This window comes from Miniopterus natalensis, chromosome 1 (assembly GCF_054644295.1).
Source record: "Miniopterus natalensis isolate mMinNat1 chromosome 1, mMinNat1.hap1, whole genome shotgun sequence".
NCBI classification, from domain to species: domain Eukaryota; kingdom Metazoa; phylum Chordata; class Mammalia; order Chiroptera; family Miniopteridae; genus Miniopterus; species Miniopterus natalensis.
The window spans coordinates 81,463,541-81,477,912 of NC_142081.1; the positions used below are offsets into that span (position 1 = coordinate 81,463,541).

General features: G+C 36.7%; 1 pseudogene; it reads right to left on the reverse strand.

Moving 5' to 3' along the window:
- Positions 1-13,804: 13,804 nt before the first annotated feature.
- LOC107541133 (signal recognition particle 9 kDa protein pseudogene) lies at positions 13,805-14,114 on the reverse strand (annotated as a pseudogene).
- Between the last annotated feature and the right edge of the window lie 258 nt (positions 14,115-14,372).

Genomic DNA, 14,372 nt, shown 5'->3' on the forward strand with positions numbered 1-14,372 from the left:
CTTCCTCTCACTAGAATCCATGCTCTCAGAGGGTAGGTACTAAGTCTCACCATTTTGCCTTCAGTGTTACCAGTGGAAAATCAGAACCAGGTGTTAACCTCAATTCAGCAACCTAAGTTCTTGAGTTCTGAATAAGAGGAGAATTCAGAGCCAAGACTCAAATTATAAGAGAAAGTTTACTTAGAAAGTCACAGAGGTAGAAGTGAGTCATAGAAGAAATGGCATTACTCAGTCTGATTTTGCTGCTTTTCTGGGCCAGGAGCCAAAACACAGCTGAAGCCTAGATGTCATCTCCAGGGTTAGTGCTTAAGGGAATGGTTGTGCAAGGGCTTATAGTTTTGCCTGTTGCTAGGCCCCTGGGGCTCTTCTTCTTGGTGACTCTCTGCACCTGGCCCATAGTTCCTGCTCTGCTCATGCTTATCTAACTACCTACTACAGTGAAACCAGATCCATATACCAGGTTGCAGATGCAGTAGTTGGCATCAACTATTTCCATAAGGTTTAGTCCAAAAGGAGAAGAATTGGTGATCTTCTCTTTGCTACTGATATATTATAGCATAAGGATAAGTTCATATACACTGTTTTAAGTTATGGCTTCTGGGCCTATTCTATTAACTGATACAAAATCAATAGGACTATAGCCAGAATGTGACCAACATGCATTTTTATTGTTTTTATAGGGCTTCCTCATAATTTTACTCCATAACATTTTTAATTGAGGAGAAGGCTGATAAAATCATCAAAATTCAACTGCTCATTTGCTCAAAGAAGATATTTACAGAGTTGTTTATTTGTTTCTCCAATAGGAATAACTGGTTCACTGCATGCAGAATTGAATTCTTTTGATGGTATTTTAGCCCCTAAGTATATCTAAAAGGCAAGACTATCTGACATTTCATTGGAGTTTTATTGACTTATTTGATTCTCTCTGGGCACATAATTGGTATCAAGTTTTTCTTGCTACACTATCATTCATATCTACCCAGAAAAGAAATTGGGTTAACCACAATTCACTTTTTTATTCAAAAGTGATGTCTGTTGCCTGGCCGGGTGTGGCTCAGCAGTTGAGCATTGACCTAAGACCCAGCAGATCTCAGTCTGATTCCTGGTCAGGGCACATGCCCGGGTTGCAGGCTCCATCCTTGGTCAGGGGCTTACAGGAGGCAGCTGATCAATGACTCTCTCATCATTGATGTTTCAACTCTCTCTCCCCTTCTCCCTTTCTCTCTCTGAAATCAATAAAGATATTTAAAAAAAAAAAAAAAAGTGATGCCTGTTAAACATTGGAATGAGAAAACCGTATTTTAGTTTATTATTCAGCATATCTTCTAGTTGTTCCCAATCTGAATTCTACATTAGAAGTGAATCAATTCTAATTTTCTCAAAACTAAAATTACTCAAGAAGAATTTCAGTGATAGCAAACACTGATCCAGCATGAAAACTGAAATAATTTAAAATTCATTACTTGATCTGTTTCCTCACTCATTCAATAATAGAAATAAAATAACTCTTCATGCCCATCAAATTCTATGCCACTAAAATTGAGTTGCTTCATCTTTTTTTTTTTTTTTTGCTTTACCATTTTTTTACACCAAAACTCCTATTTTCACAACAGTTATGCAAGACAGGAACAGCTTCTCAAAAAAACACAACTAAGTGAAATAATTATTTAATAACTGTGTAATTCAAACTTTCCCAACTTTTAGTTAATATTATTTATTTGGTGAAACACAGTGAATTTTTTGTGTTAAGTGAAATAATCTAAAATTTTCAACATAGCTTAAACTTCTTTTGTGGATGGTACTTTGAACCCATCTGTTATAATTTGATTGAGTGGAGGAGTCTTTAAAATATATTAAATTTAGCATAATATTTGATTCTAAATTTTTTCATTCTACTAACTTGCAGATATGTTAGCTAATATGTATGTTTGTGTTTGTGCATATATTAAATATCTCTTTGACATATATAGAGTCATTCATTATAACCCTATTCTATTTTAATGCTCACCGGAGAATATTTTTTCAACCAATCCTTAGAAAGAGTGGAAGGAGAGAGAGAGAGAGAGAGAGAGACATCAGCTTGAGAGACACAAAGACCAGTTGTCTCCTGCACATACCCGGACCCTGGTGGGAGGCTAGGGACTGAACCTGCAACCAAAGTATGTGCCCTTGACCAGGAATCGAACCCATGGCCTTTTGGTCTGCAAGCAAACCCTTTAACCACTTAGCCAAACCGACCAAGGCATAACCCCATTTTATTATTGGAGAAATTGAAAGACTAATGACTTGTAAAAATTAGTGTGAACTAAAAGAAATAGGATCTGGCTTTCCCAATTCCTAGTTAAGTGCAACTCTTCTGATTATTAACTTTTAAAGATTCAGATTCTAAATGATTTATGTTAATACATCTTCTTCAAAAGCAAAATTTGTCTCAGCTATTACAATAATTTGAAGTTCCAAGATATTAGTAATTTTCAATGGTTCACATTGGTTCAGTTGCTGCAGAAATCAAGTTTAAAGCACTGCACATTCAAAGCATTTAAAAAAGGCACACCTTGATGCTGCTGACCAGAGAAAGGAGAAAATGCAGGTGTAGTGATGAGCAAAAATGATGCACACAGATTGGGAAATGTTGAGTGTGGGACTCAAAGTGAGAGATATTCAGGTAGAGTTTTTCAGTAGACAGCTATTCATACGCATATACTCTTATCATGCACCAGTTAACTATGAAGGCACTTGGAAGTATAGAAACCAGTTAAGGCATAGAAACCTCATTAGTTATTTTAATAGAGTTCAATATAGATAATTGTTAACTATAAATTGAATAGCTGAAAAGATAGAGAAACTCCAAGGTATCACAGAGGTAACAACTGTAGAAAGCCACTGCTCCTCCTAGAATTGGGGAAACAAAGGGAAGGGATTGGGATTATTGAAATTTAGAAGCTGGGAGGAGGGGCCTGGTATGCCTGGAACCCAGACCTCTGAAGAGGGGCGCTTCTTGCTTCACACTCGTGTCTCCAAGGGTGCTGGACAAGGCTGATCCTGCCAATGTTAGAGAAACTGCCGACTGGATTTGACGGTATCCATTGGACTCAGTTGCCGCTGCCAGGGTAGAGTGAGACAAGAGCTACCCTGACAAAATTAGGAAGCCTGCATGGACCTGACAGAAAGGAACCAAGCCCCTTCTCCCTCCACCAGCTGTTCAGGTTCCCTGCCCCCCCCTCCCCCGTTAGCAGAGCCCAACATAGAAACTGCTGACCAAGCAGAAATGTGGTTTACAGAGTCCCAATATCAGCAGCCCAGAGTAGGGTATAGGACAGTGAGAGGGTTGAAGCTGAGACAGTAACTTAATAACTGACACATAGGGGTTTATTTCAACTGGGAAGAAGAGGAACATTTTGATAGATCAAGTTGAATTGAGTCATAGATGCTACCGTTTATGGAATAATTGCAATGCATCAAGCATGTTATCAAGCATTTTAAATCCATTAGCTCATTTAACTTAACCCTCACAACAACCATTTGAAACAGATATTATTATTTCTGGTTTACAGATAAGTAAACTGAGGTTCAGGAACATTAAGTGAATTGACCAAAGCTATATAGTCAGTAATTCCACTGGTCTGAACATTCATTTTCCTTTATGACTTGAAGTAGTAATTTTCAAACTGCAGCCTGCGGGCTCTCAAGCTCCAAGAAGTTCCCTGAGGGGCCTCAGTGGGGAGGACAATCAGATGAGGCTTGGTTCCCATCATGCTCCAAACTGCAGCCACTCTACTTTTACCTATTTTATAAATGAGGGGGATGCAGAGGGAATGTGCAAAGCCATGCAAGATTTCACTTGGAAAAGGAGTTTGGTGCTGAAAAACTTGAAAACCTCTTCCTTAAAAGCAAATTAGTGTCATTTTTCCCGATAGAGTTGCTCCTGAACAATTCCTCTCTGCTTAGTTTACCACCTTTTTTCTCCTAATCTATTTCAACCCACAGATTAAAGGCAAAAATTACTTTCTTAATATCCTACTGGTACCATCTCATTGCTCCTTTCCTAAATTGATGGCTTCTACTAAGAAAAGATGCTTTTAATTTGTCCCAGAGTTTGACAGACTCAATAGCTCCCTCTTGGCCTCCTGCATTCTGTCTCCCTAGTTAAGACTGAGGCCTAGAAGGAACTTTCCTGGCCAGCTCCCAATCCCCTGCTCATTCTCTCTCCCAGTTGACATTTTACTTCTCCATTTTATAACCCAGCCTCCTTTTAAGTCTCTGTGGCTCCCTAAAGAAGAGAACCTATTTTGTTTCTCTAGGAAGTCTAAAATCATAATACCTATGTAACAACTTTAAAATGAAGCCCCACAAAGAAGCCCACTAAAACCCTCCTCAATCTGCCCATCCCCCCAAATCCCAGAGTCACGTTGCAGCACAGAGGAGCTATGCATAAGGTAGCCTGTCTTCATATCACAGAACTTGGTGTTAAGTCAAATCCAGGCATTAAATGAAGAATTACTAAGGAGTAGTTGTCCTTGACCTAGAATTTATAAATCTTCTCATTTATAAAAATTAATTTCATTTCAGCTGAGTCTCATGTTTTAGCTATTATGCAAAAGCTATCTATGATTATCCTTTGAGAATGAGGTGGTGTATGAAGATTATAAAATTTGGATCATACTGGCCATTAATTATTAATATGCACATAAAGAAAATCACTGTGCATCATAAGCTTTGTAAAAGAATTTCTGTAAGTATATCAAAGAGCCACAGTATGACACTGGGTAAGTATGCAAATTAATTTTAAGCCACGTGGAGCCATTAAGAATGAAAATGAACATGTCATGGAGAATTAAGAGCAATTAAAAACACTTATGGCTTTTTAATCTGTACAAAGCAAACTAACATTTTATCTTCATAAAGCCACTAGCCTTCATGATATTTAAATACTCACATAGGAATTAGAATACCTTGAGTCAAAGAAAAATAATTCCTTAGAGTTACTGTGAGTAGCTTTATCATTTGCAAAATACTTTTTCTGATCACTCATTTAAGCTAGAGAAAGCTCCTTTACCCAGGAGAGGTGTCTGTATCCTCAACTGCCAATGCCCAGAGATATTTGGTAATAAGCCCAATATCACACACAGAAAGGCAAAGAGAGAGAATGGCATGTAGGTCTTCTGACTTTATTACATTACACACAGCATCCAGCAAGACAAGCAGATACAGCAGTGTGCTTGCACCTGCACATCAGGGTAAACACACTCATGTGTAAACACACAGGCTTTCCTTACAGCTTACATCTAAAGTAACCAGAGAGACTTTAAGTCATTCCAAAAATGACATTTAGAACAGCTTTATTGTATGGAACTATAAACTCACATAACTAAACTTAATTTTGTTATACAGTTGACCCTTGAACAACTCAGGGCCTGTGCAGTTGAAAATCCATGTATAACCTTCTAATCCCCCAAAACATAACTAAGAGCCTACTGTTGGTCAGAAGCTTCACCGCTAACATAAACAGTCAATTAACAAACATTTTGCATGTTATATGTAGTATGCACTGTGTTCTTACAATAAAGTAAGCTAGAGAAAAGAAAATTTTATTGAGAAAATCAGAAGGAAGAGAAGATCAGTTACAGTATTTATTGAAAAACAAACCCACATACAAGTGGACCCACACATTTCAAAACTGTGTTGTTCAAGGGTCAACTGTATATGCATTTATCATATTCTTCCAGGTATTATTGTACTTTTATACAGCTCAATTTCCTGATTAAACCACAAACTCTGAGAAAGAGGACAATGCCTTATATTAAATGAACTGTTTTGACCTCAGAGAATTTAACAAAATGCCTTACACATAGGATGTAGTCAATGCATGGGGTGAATTATAATTCAAGCATAACTACATCACAAATATTTTAAGAACAAAACAAGTTTAACTTGCTTTTCAAAGTAGCCACCTGAGGCAAAGCCTTTGTGTGAAGGAACCAAGACAGGTTAGTTTCAGATCTAAACTCTAAAATCTAGACAGCATAATAATACATTTTTGAGACTTAGAAGCCTAAATCGAAGGCTTGTTTTACTTGTTTTACTTGTTACCTCTTGTTACCTCTGTTTTAGGTAGCTTTTGTTGTGGCTGAATTTATGGTCAGAATCCTAAATCAATGCATATCCAGCTTACCTGACATATATGTATTGAGTCACTGCTGGATTCTTAATAAAATGTAATGTGTTGATGAATGAAGGATGCCATCAGCAAGTAGCCCTGTGACAGCAGAAAGACACAGAGCTGTGAGGCTCAGGCTCCAGGCATTGATTTCCACGTGGAGCCAGATTGTCAATTGCCATTCCAGCTCCCTTGCGTTTTCCCAGTGATCAGAAAAGTGGGCACGTCATGTGCTACATCACTTACATCCACATCAGCCCACCCACCCCCGCAAAAAGAGCCATTGAGGCCATAGTAAACTGAGGTTTTAATTTTATAGGGAAGTCCTAGCTCAGGACCCATTGGTTTCACTCACCTGACAGCCATGGTAGGAAAGAAACACTCCCTTACTCTAGAAATCTCATTGTAATTCCATTTCTTTCATTGTCCTAGTATGAGATCATAAACATCTGGAACATCCATGGCCAGAGCAAAAATTGAATGAATAAATGAGCATTCTACCCAGAAACAAATATTTTGTACACGACATACATCCCTGGACTTCAATAATGTAAAATGTTGTTCATATTACATTCTCCAGTTATATCAAATCCTGTAGTGAATAGCTTTTCACTAACTTAAAATTTCATTTATAGGTGAGAAAAAAGTAGCTTGACTTTATTTCTAAACATGTCGACATAAAAGCCATCTCTATTTTTCTAATTCCCTATTCAAAGGTTCAAAAAGTTCTTTGATTTTCATTTATCCTGGCATTTCCATTTTTTAACCTAACACTAAAGAACCCCTGTAGCTTATGTGCCCTATGAAGCCATACCCAGTATTTCGCACACATTCTCTTCAGTAAAAAGTTTGCCTGTGTGTATTTAAGTAGTAAATTAGCAAAAAGGTTAAGGAACTAGCATAATGTAGATAAATGAATCCTTCTCGAAAGCCAATTTGAACAAATGCACACATTACATTCTTATCAAAAGTATGTCAAAGACAGTTTTAAAAACCATTCAAGATCTTCTCAAACATTGGTTGAAGCCATTTGCACTGTAGTGTATAATTCCACATTCCCTGCTGTACTCTCTGGTGTCCACTTTGTCCATGTTACATAATATGTTTGGGAAGAACCACAGTTTTCAGATATCTGCCTACCAAGCACAACACATTCAAATAAATTAATACAAGGAAGAAGAAATGTAAAAATTTTAAATTTGAGGAGAGATCCACACATAAGTAACATAATTGCAGTGCTCTCCTAAGCATTTACAGACATGTCCTCAATGCTGGTTTTGTCTGTGTTACACTTAATAAAAATTAATTTATTAACAAAGATATAATTCTACTCTTCTCCCAAAGGAAACTTTGAAATACAGGAAAGAAAAGTGTGACTCTTAGTTAATACGACAGAAGGCAGAGTGACATTCCAACAAGCCTAGCTATGATTAATGTGTGTGAAAACATCCATTCAATAGAAAAGTCTCTACAGCATCAAATAGAAATTCTGACCAAATCATGGATTTTTATAACAAGTCCTCATTATTTTTACAACCCCAGAATTTGTTATTCAGTTGGAATCTAATGTTTCAGCCACACCCACTGGTAGGGGGGAAAAAAAAAAAGCATAGATGCCCCTAAGCAAAATCTTTACACTATGGCTTCTCTGAGCCCTGACAGCTCTATTTCTATTACACAACGTGCAAATCACTATTGGTTGAATGAAGAATGGATGCTCAACCTAATTAGCATAATCCTATTCTTCAACTAAAAATTTGGAATTGGAATCAAGTAGCCAGTCAGCAACCTGTCAATCTGAGCACTCTGGAGCACCTCAAAAAATGAATCAGTGGTGGGCCTGGGGGGAGGGACGGAGCAGGGAGGGGCTGGCTCTCCAGTCCTTCTAGCTCCTTTTCAGTCCCTGCTGCATTCCTGCTCTTGGGATACCTTCCTGTCTCTTTTTAATAAATTCCCTGTGTTGTTTAATTCTCCTTGAGTTGATTTCTTATCAAAAACCCAGAGCCTTAGGTAATCAGACACCTACTCATTAAATTTGTTACTCTTGTAGTTTTATTTACGCTTCCATAGGTCTAAGGCATATCTCCTCACCCAAAGTATAAGCTCCCTGAGTGCAAAAACTATTTTTCTACTCCTCGCACACACACACCTCACACATAATATAGTAATATATTGAATATATAATTTTACATTCAATATGTTACTTAAATATTATAATATATTACTTAAATATAGCAATATATTGACTATAAGCTGGTTTTAAATACTTGCTCATTAATTATGATTCCACTTCGACATATTTCCCTTTTTATTCAAAACTGTTATTGTTTATAATTATGATTCATTGCATGACCTAAATACAAGTACATGTGTTGTTTTTGGAGTGTTCCCTCATATTTGCAAACACCAGAAATTAACCTCCTGGCTCTATTTGTCAACTTTTTGGATGACAGATTGTGTTATGTGCAGTTTTTTATATTACTACTGCAACTAGTGCATGTTGAAAAGCAAACCAAGGAAACAAATAGCAGCTCTTGGGCGAATAAATACACTGCCCAAGGGACAGCGAGATCCCCTCCCCCTGGGAAAGTTTGTGTAACCATGTCAGAAAGTTCAACGAAGTGAATCCATTGCTGGAGGTGGGAAAGAAAAGGGCTAGCTCTAGTGATCGTCAACCTTTTTTGCTTAAAGCGTCTTTCCAGCCTGTAACCATCACCTCATCTCTTGAAATTACCTCTCTGAGCTACTTGGGATGGACCCTTGACAGGTCTACTTGTATTTAACCTCAGAGTGACCAAGATCAAGTGTTTCTCTATTTACTTGAGAGTCATATTCATACCTTCCTAGTCCCAATAACAAGAGTCGTGTTCTCATTACCTCACCCTTAGATCACACAACAGTCTCCTAGCAGTACTCTTTAGTTTATCTCATTTATTTTCAATTTGTTCTCCATAATACTACCAGTTCTAAAGCCATGTGTTTCTGCATCACTCCTTTTCTCAAAAATCAATATGGCTCTCTAAGGCCAAAGCAGATCTCACTTACCCATTTAGCTTAATTTCCTACTACGCTCGTTCATCCATTCAACAATATGTATCAATCACCTGCAAGGGCAGGCATTTGCTAAGCACTGGGAACACAGAGAGGAATACAGATAAGTAAACAGGATGCAGTATCTTGGTGATTAGAGGTTTAATAGATATGTATATGGGGCTAAGAAAGCATACAAAAATACCAAATCCAGTCTGGGTGGGTTTACCAAAAAAGTTTTCCTGGAAGAAGTGATACCAAAAAATGAAATCTAAAGAGCAAATGGTTATTAGGTGTTGATAAGCAAAGCAGCAGTCTTGGGAGTGCAAGGTGCAGGAATACGGGGAACAGGAAGTGTTGCAGGCGGAAGGAAATACGTGCTTGGCCAGTAAGCAGGTGGTGGCCGCAGGTATGAAAAGTGGGTGAAGATATGTGGAGTCAATGGGACTTGGTAACAGATTGAATGTGGGAGGTGAGAGAGAGGGAGGTACCAAAAATGACTTACTAGAAATCAAGCATGAGCCATTGCATGCCCAGGAGTGTCCCATAATGAGACAGATATGTGTTTGATAAGAAGATCATAAAATCTAAAAACTTTTGTTCAATATGGCATCTTGGATACAAGTAAGAATATTTTAGAAGTTGAGCTTTTGCAAAGGATGCATCAGTATATTTATAGAAGGATATGCACCAAGTAGTTAACATTTTCTAAGTCAGTATGGTGATCTTTTTACTTTTGTACATCTTCTAAATGTTTTGGTATAAATACATATTACTTTAAAACATGAAAAATATAGGGCTATTTTCAACAAAGTATTATTAAAAATCTTTATGTACATATTAAGGCTTATATGAGGCAAGACTGCAGCAAAATATAATAATTTTTACATTTTTCTGAGACCAAAATAATCTTTATTTCTTCTTTAAAAAATAAAAGAATTGTATATTTGTAAAAATACAAATGAGGTAGCACCATCTGGTATTCAGAACTCATCTGGTGAAGTGTGGCAAAGTAATATTTCAAGGCTCACAATATCTACTCCTATGTTCCCTATGGTGTTAACTTCCTCCACACTGAAGAAAGCAGTAAGCAGGGCTGATGTTCACGGCCCAACATAGCTAATCAGGAGTGCTGAAAAATTGAGGCAAAATTATTTCTCATGAAGATCATAAATTTCATTATTTAAATTTGTTCACTTCCACCCCAGGCTTTCTGGCTCATATCAGTCAAGTTGTTTTACTATTTGAGGCATTAATGTATTTTTAAAATTTTATTCATTATTTTTTGTCTTCATCTTAAAGGGCTTAAGATGAGGGCATTATTCTGTCTACCATGGGAAGTATTTTGGACTTCATAAGAGTGAGAGAAAAAATTGTATTCTGTTAATCCTCTAACTTTAGGGGATTTGTCTTTTACGAGCTGATATTTAGCTAATGGTCTCTATAAATCCAATAGTGAACATTTTCCCTAGCTAAATTGTAGTTAGGACCATAGCCATACTTACTCAGTTTTGTTACTGAAAGTTTCCCTACACAGCATGTAATAATATTCCAAAAATATTTACTAATGATGATAAGAGCATCATGTTAATGATAGCTGAATAAACTAAGATTAGGTCAAAATTTTATTTCAGCTAATAGCTTCAAACTTTACCCATCTTAAATCTTGAACCATAACTTTTAATACCTAAGGGAAACTGGTTAATTTACGTGTTACCTTTCTTTGCCTGAATGATTTATGATAAAGATGCTACCAAAAAATAAAATGGTACAAAAAGAAACAAAAGACATACAAATATACATATGAAACCAATAACTCATGGCAAGGTCTAAGTAATCATATACTTAAAGTTTTGTTTCTCCCTTTTATGAAATGTAGGACTGTGAAATTACTACTTTGAGGTCAACTTCAATGTTCATGGATTTTACTTTCTATAAACCTTCTATTGCAATCATGATCAAGTTAACACCAAGTGTGTTTTTAATCAGAAAAAAAAAAGTCTAAAAAAATGATGTAGGGTTGGGTTTCCTCTAGACATTCATTACCAGAAACTTTCTTATTACTCTAATAACTGTTCATTGGGAAGAAATTTTAATGTGCTTTCATGTTTTCTAATTTAGTAAAAGAATCAGACTTTAATATGAATGCATTTTTTACATTTTTTTCATGCTTTAGGGAAGCTGCTTTTAGGAAAGAAATGTAATGAATGTTTTTAATCATACAAAAATGATGTGCTCAGAGTCTGTGGTTTAATTCAACTTTCAATGGCAATAAAATAGAAAAGACTAAGCACCTTCTTTCTCAATATGGTTACCTATTGTGTGTGTATATATATATACATACAGTATATATATATATATATATGAGTAAAAGCTAAAACTCAGGGCAATAGAAGCAAATAGGCCTTCTTGGTTAATTTTCACAATCTTTTTGTACTCCACATAGATCTATAGGGATCATAGCCACTCTTCTGAAAACTTCTGACCCCATCCCTCCAAGCTGTTCCCATCCCCCAAATACATCTCACCCCATCCCATGGATACATTCCCTTCCCTTTTTTTCTAGTTTTGTTCTTATGTACCCTCAGTTTTTCAGTCAATTCTTAATATCCTCGATGAAAATGTCACTGCTAAGATTTGTCACACTGTTCTACTCAGGCCTTTCACTGAGAAGTAAACAACCCGCTTTCAGTAAGTTTGTCCTCTGATTTAAGCAGAACAGAAAGCAAAGAATAATTTCTGTCACATTTTCCTTGATTGGGCTCATATTCTCAGAGAGCCCATCTAACTATCTCCCTGAGGGTGCTCCAGTCACCTCACCATCTCCACATCTCACTGCTTTCCAAAGCACTGCAAGCAAATCTCAGTGATCTTCTATAACATCTTTCTCAGTCTCGAAGAGAGCAGGTATCAAGGGGACACAGAGATTAAGACTATAGAAAGGAAAGTGATAAAGGCTTCTACACGCCATAAAGAACTGATCTGTAAGTGTTGACTGGTTCTTGAGAAGGGGAGAGTGGATACAGAAAATAAAGCATCTGAGAGAGCGTTTTCCCTCACATACATCTATCACCACCACAACATATCTGTACAACTTCCCGCCTGATGCCCATAACCGTAATGAAATTTCCAGAAAATGAAATACTTAATCATTATCATGTTCTACTGTTAAACATGTTTCAGAATATACATGAGCAGTCATATTATATCACACTTCTAAGTGGTTTTTTGTGTTTTTTCCCCTAACAAAACAATATTTTAGTGTAAGAGTCAACATGGGATTTAGGTGGTAAAATTCAGGTTACAAATATAAGATAAATATCAAATAATATCATACTTCTGGTTTAATGGAAAACATAACAGTTGTGAGAGTTGTGCTTAACACCTTGGTTAAGTACAGAGAAATGGGCAGGGATGTCAAAGAGGTGTGCAAAGATTTAACAGTCACATAATCCTTAACCCTTCTGAGAAACTATACATGGGAAATATATGACAAATGTTCTGTAATATGGTGGCTTTGGGCCATCAGTGATCATCCTGTTCATGCATTTTAAACACTGAAAACAAAATTCAAATTCTGCTCAACAAGCTAATAATACTATAAACCCCTTATTATGCTAAGTGAAATAAGCCAGTCAGAGAGACAAATACCATATGATCTCACTTATATGTGGAATCTAATGAACAAAATAATTAAACAAAATAGAAACAAAAGCAGGAATACATGGAACAAACTGACAACTGTCAGACAGGAGGGGTCTTGGAGGGCTGGATGAAAACGTAAAGGTGGACAAGAGTATGGTGGTAGCCAGAGGGAAAGGGGCTTTCAGGGAAGTGGGAGTGAGAGATACATGGGGACGGAAAGAGGCTTGACTTTGAATGATGAGCGCATGATGCAGTGTGCAGATGATGCTTTATTGAGTTGTACATTTGAAACCTGTATGGTTTTATTAACCCCTGTCATCCCAATAAACTCAGTTAAAAAATAAAATAATAAAATAAAACAAAACTTACCTAGCAGCAACATATATACATATATATATATATATATATATATATATATATATATATATATACACATATATACACACACACATATATAGTTTAAATTTGGAAAATTCAAGAGAAAGCATACTTGTTTTCATAATTACTTTTAGATATAATGGAGACTAGAGTACTGTACATAATCAGTGATGCTGTGCACAGTTAATTCCAGTTAGCATATTTTATATTTGTTGGTCATCAGCTGCACAAATGTTATGCCCCAAAAGAAATCTATTAATCCAGCAAAATGCTTATTTAATTTTTTCTTAATATGAATAAACTAAAGGGTGACTAGGCTTTTCTTGATATCTCAGTTTCAAATTATTGATACAAACTTACCAAAAGAAATAATCATATATTTTGTCTAGCATCAAATAATCTGCAGAAAGTTTCCAAGATAGCCACATTTCTTGTCCAATTTCCAAAAATAAAGGCTTTCTAACTGAAATTATTTATATTCCTAGCTCTCGAAAGTAAACATTAAATACAAAGTACAAAAAATGATCTCTCAGCTTCTGAATAGCCCACTTGGTTACATAAAGTATTTTCTGTCCCAACACTTTCTCAAATTCAAAAGATATTTACTTCTTGAGGACCTGGCAAACAGTCTTCATTCCAAACCAATCCGTGCATTTCCATGGCAACACTGCAGGATTCCTGGGTCACCATCAGTCGCATCAGTTGACTGGAACTTCTCAACCTTTTTTACATTTTGAGCTTGGGCTGTTCTATACACCAAAGAAACCAAACCATCTGCTACTTTAATATACAAACTCCCACCAGAATGCCTGTATCTGAGAACTACTCGTGCCTTCGTAGGGTCCCCGAGGTAGAGTTTCTCAGCTGTGCTACTGAACTCCCAGGTCTGGTACAGCTGCATCCTGGGCCGTGGAGGAGTGGGAGAGAAGGCAAGGCCTGGACGGAGGCGGCGTGACCCGGCCCACCTACCTACCTGTCTCCCACTGCCACCCTAAGTTTTCAATTTTTAAAAAGCTCACAAACAAGATTCTGAAAAATTAAATGGAAAGCAGATGTAATCAACTGGGTAATTTGTGCACAATCCACCTGCCTCAATTTTCGTAATTTTGAGTAGTCCTCTCACCTCTCCACCTTTTATTTTGGCTCTCTGTAGCATCCA